General features: G+C 49.4%; 1 protein-coding gene across 1 annotated transcript in view; it reads left to right on the plus strand.

The window, feature by feature from the left end:
* Sipa1l3 (signal induced proliferation associated 1 like 3) overlaps nt 1–7,392 on the plus strand; it is a 206,510-nt gene that overhangs the window by 84,604 nt on the left and 114,514 nt on the right. Inside the window, exon 2 of the mRNA XM_005361278.3 lies at nt 7,114–7,181. The gene's annotated coding sequence lies outside the window, so the exon portion shown is untranslated. The remainder of the gene's footprint in view (nt 1–7,113; nt 7,182–7,392) is intronic.

Genomic DNA, 7,392 nt, shown 5'->3' on the forward strand with positions numbered 1-7,392 from the left:
GCTGGCTGAGTGATGGAGCAGCCCACAGCTGCTGGCTGTGTGATGGAGCAGCCCACAGCCGCTGGCTGAGTGATGGAGCAGCCCACAGCTGCTGGTTGTATGGTGGAGCAGCCCACAGCTGCTGGAACTTGACTTTCAGGTGTCTTATGCATTTGGCTATGAGATTCTTCATACATAGGTGATGCTGTCATTTCAAGGGGTCACAGGACAACATTGGAGGGAGAAGCTGGCAGGTCGACTCTTATGAGCCTATATCTACAAGGTGTACCCACCTTTGCCAGGAAGCCAAGGTTACCAGAGAGGGACCACCTCAAATCCAGCTGTCACATCAACATTCCAAGCTGAGAAAGATGAAGGAGCAAACACTTCCAGGAATCCTTGGCTAAGAAGTCATAACCTGGGCTACATAGTGAGTTCAGGCTACATAAGTGAGATCTGTCTCAAATAAACCAAAAGTGTAAACAAAGGAGAAGAGAAGTCATGGCTGCCTAAGGTTATGAAGCTATCTTCTGTATAGTTAGTTATTCTGTTCACTTGTGGGTCTCTGGGCCGTTGATGCCCTGTAGGGATAGGGACTATGTCAGGAGCAAGCCTGTTCTCTTCCTAAGATGTAGCTCTATTCCTGTGCTGTCTTCTGTATAGTTTTTCTGTTCCGCTTGTGCCCTGGGCCGTTCTGGGCCATTGATACCCTGTAGGTATAGGGCCTGGGGTCAGGAGCAAGTTCTCTTCCTGCTGTACTGGTGGTGGTTTTGGACTGGAGTCCCCTGAGTTCAGATTCCTCTCTCCTATGTACGTATTTGCTGTGAGATCTTGGGCAAAGTTAATCTCTGTAACTGGTACCTTAGTTGGGGCTTCTATTGCTGTTATTAAACACTGTGGTCAGAGGAGCTTACAGAGGAAAAAGTTAATTTCATTTTACAGTTTGTAGATCACAAATCAGGTCAGAAACTCAGGCAGGGCAGGAACCTGAACACAGGAACTCATGCAGAGACCATGGAGGGGCACTACCTGCTGACTTGCTCTCATGGCTTGTTTAGCCTGCTTTCTTATATCATTCAGAATGACCCACCCAGGGGTGGGCACTGCCCCCTGTAGAATGGACCCACCCACATCAATCATTAATCAAGAAAATACCCTGTAAATTTTCTCAGAGGCCAACCTAGTGCCTGCAAGATTGCACCAGTAAAGGCACCTGCTGCAAGCTTACTGACTTTAGTGAACCCTGGGACTCATATGTGGTAGGAGAGAGCCAGTTTTCACACACACACACACACACACACACACACACACACACACACACACACACACACACACACACACGGTCAACCAACCAGTCAGAGGTATGTAGTCAAACAGTCAGAGGTATGTAGTGATAAGGCGAGCAGGCCTGCTTTTCGTCCCACCCGGCTCCCACACAGCTAGCTTTACACCCGAAATAACAACACACAAATTGTATTCATTTAAACACTGCCTGGGGGCTGGAGAGATGGCTCAGAGGTTAAGAGCATTGCCTGCTCTTCCAAAGGTCCTGAGTTCAATTCCCGGCAACCACATGGTGGCTCACAACCATCTGTAATGGGGTCTAGTGCCCTCTTATGGCCTGCAGGCATACAGACAAACAGAATATTGTATACATAAACACTGCCTGGCCCATTAGCTCTAGCCTCTTACTGGCTAACTCTCACATCTTGATTAACCCATTTCTATTAATGTGTGTAGCACCACGAAGTGGTGGCTTACCGGGAAGATTCTAACCTACGTCCATCTTGGAGAAGAGAGCTATGGCATCTGACTCACTTCCCTTCTTCCCAGCATTCTGTTCTGACCTATCAGGCCAAGCAGTTTTCTTTATTAATTAACCAATGAAAGCAACAGATAGATAGAAGACACTCCTACATCAGAGGTAGAAGCAGGAAGGTCAGATTATCCTTAGTTACATAGTGAGTTCAAAGACTATCTTGGGCTACACAAGCCCAGTTTTACAAAACGGACAAGAAGAAGTGTGGGGGGGGGGTGCTAGAGGCACTTCCACAGGCTGTTTGAAGGTTTGGTGAATCTGCAGTTAAGAGTTGAAAACAGGGGCTGGAGAGATGGCTCAGCGGTTAGGAGCATTGACTGCTCTTCCAAAGGTCCTGAGTTCAATTCCCAGCAACCACATGGTGGCTCATAACCATCTGTAATGGGGTCTGGTGTCCTCTTCTGGCCTGCAGGCATATACACAGACAGAATATTGTATACATAATAAATAATAAAATAAATATTTTTTTAAAAAGAGTTAAACAGTGGTTTATACAGAGCAAAACACAAAATCCATGTTTGACACCCCTCCCCTTGGGGATTTGCAGGCACCCTGGACACAAGTCAGCTGGAGTATGAATGTGTCACTGGAGCTAATGCTTGTCTTTACACTAGGTTGCAGAGCTTAGGTAAGTGGCTCACACCTGTAGTCCCTGCACTCCTGAGGCAGGGGCTGGCAGATGGGAAGTTGGAGGCCACCATGGGCTGCATAGTAGGACCCTGTTGAGGAAAAAAAAAAAAAAACAAAGAAAGCAATTTGCCAACCTTCTTTTTCAACGCGTTTGTTCCGACTGTTTCCACCCACAGTGACTGAGAGTCCCCTAGCTCCAGCACTCGCACAGTTGGTGATATCAGACTCTGACATTTTGGCCAATCTGCTGCATGTGAACCGGTCACACCCTGTTGTTTTCTCTAAGCAGCTCCTCTGCAGAGGTCTGCATGTGAGCAATGCAGCCTACCTGGGCTGGCTCCAGGCAGGAAGAGCAGACCCCTGCAATATGTGGAGCCCCTTTAACTCTGTAACCCGGGACCCCACCATCCCCTCAGAGACAGGCCAGTCAGGAGTGTGGATGGTGAGGAAGCTGGTGATCCAGTCATGGTTATTGAGGATGGCATCCATCACCGAGAGCACATGCTAAATCACTAGTGTGGGATATTAATAGAATGTAGGTCATAAGAGAAAACGTGATTAATTGCAGCATGAGCTCATCGACTGTTGTAGGCCTCGGTTTTCCCAAGGCAGAATTCTTTCTTCCTATATCAGCTCTTTGTTGGAATGTGGGGAGAGACAGTTGAATGAACAGATCTTTTTCTGGGTTTGATTTCAAAGATGGGCTGGGGACTGGATATGCCGGGAATCGCCTCTCAGTGAGGCAACATTGAGGCACTTCGTTGGTTGGTGAGTTTCCCATGCCCCATAGGAAGGTCTCAGCCAGTCTGGAAAGGAAAATGCAGCTCATGGTGGAAGGCCACATGGGTGTGCTTCTCCTTCACTCGGCTTGGAATGCCCAGGAAGCCCCTTCCACAGCTGGCTGCGTGGAGGAGAGATGCCTGCTAAGAGTGAGTGTCTGCCCAGGCCGGTCATCCCAGGAGGCTGAGGCACGAGGTACTCAGATTTGGGGCCAGTCTGGGCATCATGGTGAGACCAAGTCTCCAAACAAACAAACAAACAGCAATGAAAACCAGAGCTGAAAGAGGATGGTTTCAGCTTTGCGATACTGTGACATAATACTTGAGACAACAAGCTTTAAAAGAGGAAAGTTGATTTCGGCTTGCAGCTCCAGGGGTTTCCCTCCATGGTTTCTTGACCATGAAGTGGCCAGGAGCATGCCCAGCCATGACAACAGTGCCTGCTGCAGGGGCTTCCAGTGAGGACCAAATCCAAGGTCACTAGCCTGCAAATAGCCCCCAGAAGATTGGTTTTCAGCACAGTGATCATGGAATTGTGCATCTTCACCAGACCCTGCCCTGAAGCCCATTTTGTGAGCCAGGAAGCAGAAATACGACCGAGCTGGTGAAGTGGGGACTGGGGCTTCGCTTACTGTCATGGTCTTTCCTCTGCAGTCTCCCTGGGCACTGTCCTCCCTCTGGGACTGTAGTCGGCTCTTCAGTGTCCCCAGACAAGTTACTACACACCCGGGACCTCAGTGTCCTTGCCCACTGAGTGGACAGGTTAGACTAGATGAGACTGCTCCTTCCCTGACCCCTGAGAACCCAGACACCTCTGAGATGACTCCTCCCATGGAGAGAAGTGGTAGGCTGTCTTGAAAGGTTTGTGTTCCCTTATGTACAAGTCACCATGAGGACAGATTTGCCCAGTCTTAAATCTCAGAGGGAGTTAACAGCTCAGGGACACAAAGATCCCAGAACTGGCCTGACCAATCACCACTCAGCTACCCCTATTAAGAATCTACCCCAGGTTGGCAGATAAGCCCTGGTCAGTCCCTGTCTCCCATCCCTTCGTGCAGCAACAGAACTCCCAGGGCCAGCTCTGACTGACCAGTTCTGATGGACCTGGTCAAGAGGAGGAAGATTTCAACCTGGGAGTCCCTACTGGGATATGGCCGCCCCACCTTTCTTTTTCTGGAGCTCTGTTCTTGGTGTAGACCTGTGAAAAGGGAGGTGCTTGACCTGTGAGTGCAATGCCTGTGACTGATGGGCCGCAGCCTTGGTCACGCAGGATTGTTGACGCACCTACAAGGGCCCTCCTCCTTCCCCAGGGGCTCAGGAAGCTCAGGTATAGTGGCTCTGGCTGAACCAGCCTTGCTGATCTCCTTCACTGTTGCCGCCAGTGCTGCTTTTTCCTTCCCCTCCACGCTGTGTGTGTGTGTGTGTGTGTGTGTGTGTGTGTGTGTGGTGACCCCAGGCAGATGGGCCTCCAGTTTCTTGCAATCCACAGGTTCCTACTGCTAGTGCCCTTAAAGAGCTAGATGCAGGGATGTGGTGACGCAGGTCTTTAATCCCAGCACTCTGGACAGAGGCAGGTGGAGCTCTGTGGTATCTAGGACAGCCTGGGCTATTAGAAAGAAACCCTGTCACACACACAAATGCCAGGTACAGCTGGACCCCTTACTGCCCTTACCTTCCTGGAGTATTTGAATCCAGGCTAGCCTGTCTTTGGGGATAGGGGAGCTCGTGGTGGCGCACACCTTTAATCCCAGCATTCAGGAGTCAGAGACAAGTGGATCTCTGTGAGTTCAAGGCCATCCTGGTCTACAGAGCTAGTTGCTGTTATATAAAGAAACCCTGTCTCCAAAAAAAAAAATCAACCAAACAAACAAATGTGTATTACTTTAGAGGAAGGAAAAAAATAAGAGCGGCAGAAAAGTAATTTCCATTGCAATTTAAAAGGGCCTAGTAAAATTTTACAAGCACTTGATTCAGGGGTTTCCTGATCATCTGGTGGTAATAAAGGAGGTGTCCTGGATGTTTCTTCTTCCCTCCCACCCTTTGGAGCATGTTCAAAGTCAAAGTTGTTAGGGCTTCATAGCCCTCTGAGGAACAAGCAAGGGCCCGAGGGACTGCTTCTGGGTCCTTCCGAGTGTGTGTTTTCCTGTAGTTGCCAGTTCTATGTATAGCGACCATTTCTAATTTTATTTTATGCTTCCCTAAATGGCCTGGTAGTGAGTTCTGGGAATCGACAAGAACAGCAGCGGCCTTTGACCTTCTGTGTTAGGTGGGAGCTTGTGTGTGTGTGTGTGTGTGTGTGTGTGTGTGTGTGTGTGTACAAGCAGATTCAGGCCAGCCTGCTTATGTAAAAGAGAATGTACGGGCTCAGCCTGGGACAGCTGCTACCAATGGCGTCAGGAATCATAGAATCCAGGGCCTCCAGTGAGGTTGTCAAGTTGCTGTCTCTTCCTCCCTCGTGGCTCTTTGGGTCAGTGGGTGCTTGGTCCTCTGTGTTGTTTTTCTCAGAGGGTCAGGAGATGGTCCCTAGCAGATGGGAGGGATTGTGCAACTCATTCGCCAGAGTCAGTAAGCCATCACTTTGCCTGCATTTCCTCCACCTGCCCTTAGACTACTGTTACTGCTCGGCCCACCTGGCTTCCCGGCCAGGACCAGGGAAAGCAGTGCAGCGACCTCAGCTTTAGGCCAGGTCTGGATCATGTGCGAGTCAAGGCCGGACCTTACTCTGCAGAGGTCCTTGAACTTGTGTCTGTCCCTGTCTCTAAGCCTCCTTAATGTACCACCACACCTAGCTTACTCACCTGTTTCTAAATCTGAATCCACCACTGGACCTCAAATTTAAAGTAGTAACCGAAATGTGTGGGCGTGGCCAAGCCTGCTCTTGTGCTCTGCCCCCAGCAGCCTGAGCTAGAGTCAGGCTCTCCACATACACCCTTCCTCCCTCCTCCCTCCTCCCTCCATCCCTCTCTCCCTTTTTCTGTCTCTCGCTCCCTGTCTCTCTTGCACAGGCACACACAAGAAATGAAGGAAAAGCAAACAGGCATAGATTTGGGTTTTGGGTTTGTTTTACAGTTATTTTGGTTTCTGTATGGACGGGTTCCTTTGAAGTCTGTCATACTCATCCCCTGTGGACATCGTGGGTGCCCTTCTAATCTCCTCCTGACTCAGGGCCCGGCCTGTGCTGGCACCTGTAATATGAATAGATTCACTGCTTCTTAAAATGCTTGCCACACAAGCCTCACCACCTGTGTTACCCCAAGAACCTCCATAAATGTAGAAGGAGAGAACCGACTTCCAAAAGCTGCCCTGTGACTCCATAAGAGCGCACACACACACGTGTCCCCACACACCCTTCCTATACACACAATTTGTAAAATTTTCATTCAGATAAATGCAACCATACCAAACAGTCACGTCCCTAGAGTCACAGCACATGACTGTCTGAAAGAAGTGATCCCATGTGTCCTACACTTCTGTGTCCACCCCTTGTCCTCACTGTCATGATACCCACCACTCTGGCCTCACCTGCCTCGGGGCCTTTGCACCAGCTGCTTTATGGCCTGGAAGCCCTTTTCAGGGTATCCAGGGTGTCGTTTGCGATCTCACCTGTTTGGGTCTGTCTTTCCTGGTGGAGGCTTCAGCACACTGCATGAGTTGGCGGCCCTGCCCCCATCTTCTGTTCAGTTTGCATCTGACACTGGCCAGCCCTGGTCTTGCGTTGTGAGCTGGTTCAGCCACTTCCTCCCCCACTAGAATTTCTACTCTTCGAAGACAGCGACTGTTCCACTTCTGTGTATTCTCAGAGCCAGGCTTTGCTGGCTTTTGTTCAGTCTGACAGGTGGCTATTGCAGCAGGAAGGCTTTGCATCACTTGGCCAGGGGCATGACCTTCTCTTTTCCCTTTTCACAGGTGCATCGCCTTTGACCTAGGCTCTCGCGAGACCTGAAAGGCCACACTGGTGTCCAGCGCATACTGAAGTAAGTACAGTGGCTATTTGTTTAAATTTTATAGGTAATACACATAATTTATTATTATATCTTTATTATTTTTAAATGTACATACAAAAATATCAGAGAAGAGGTAACAGCCTCCATCATTACCCCCATCCCCCACTTTCCCTTAGGGGTGAGTACTGTCATTCACTGCTAGTATCCACACACACACACCACACGTACACGTGCGTATGTA

This window comes from Microtus ochrogaster, linkage group LG4 (genome assembly GCF_000317375.1).
Source record: "Microtus ochrogaster isolate Prairie Vole_2 linkage group LG4, MicOch1.0, whole genome shotgun sequence".
Classification (NCBI taxonomy): Eukaryota; Metazoa; Chordata; class Mammalia; order Rodentia; family Cricetidae; genus Microtus; species Microtus ochrogaster.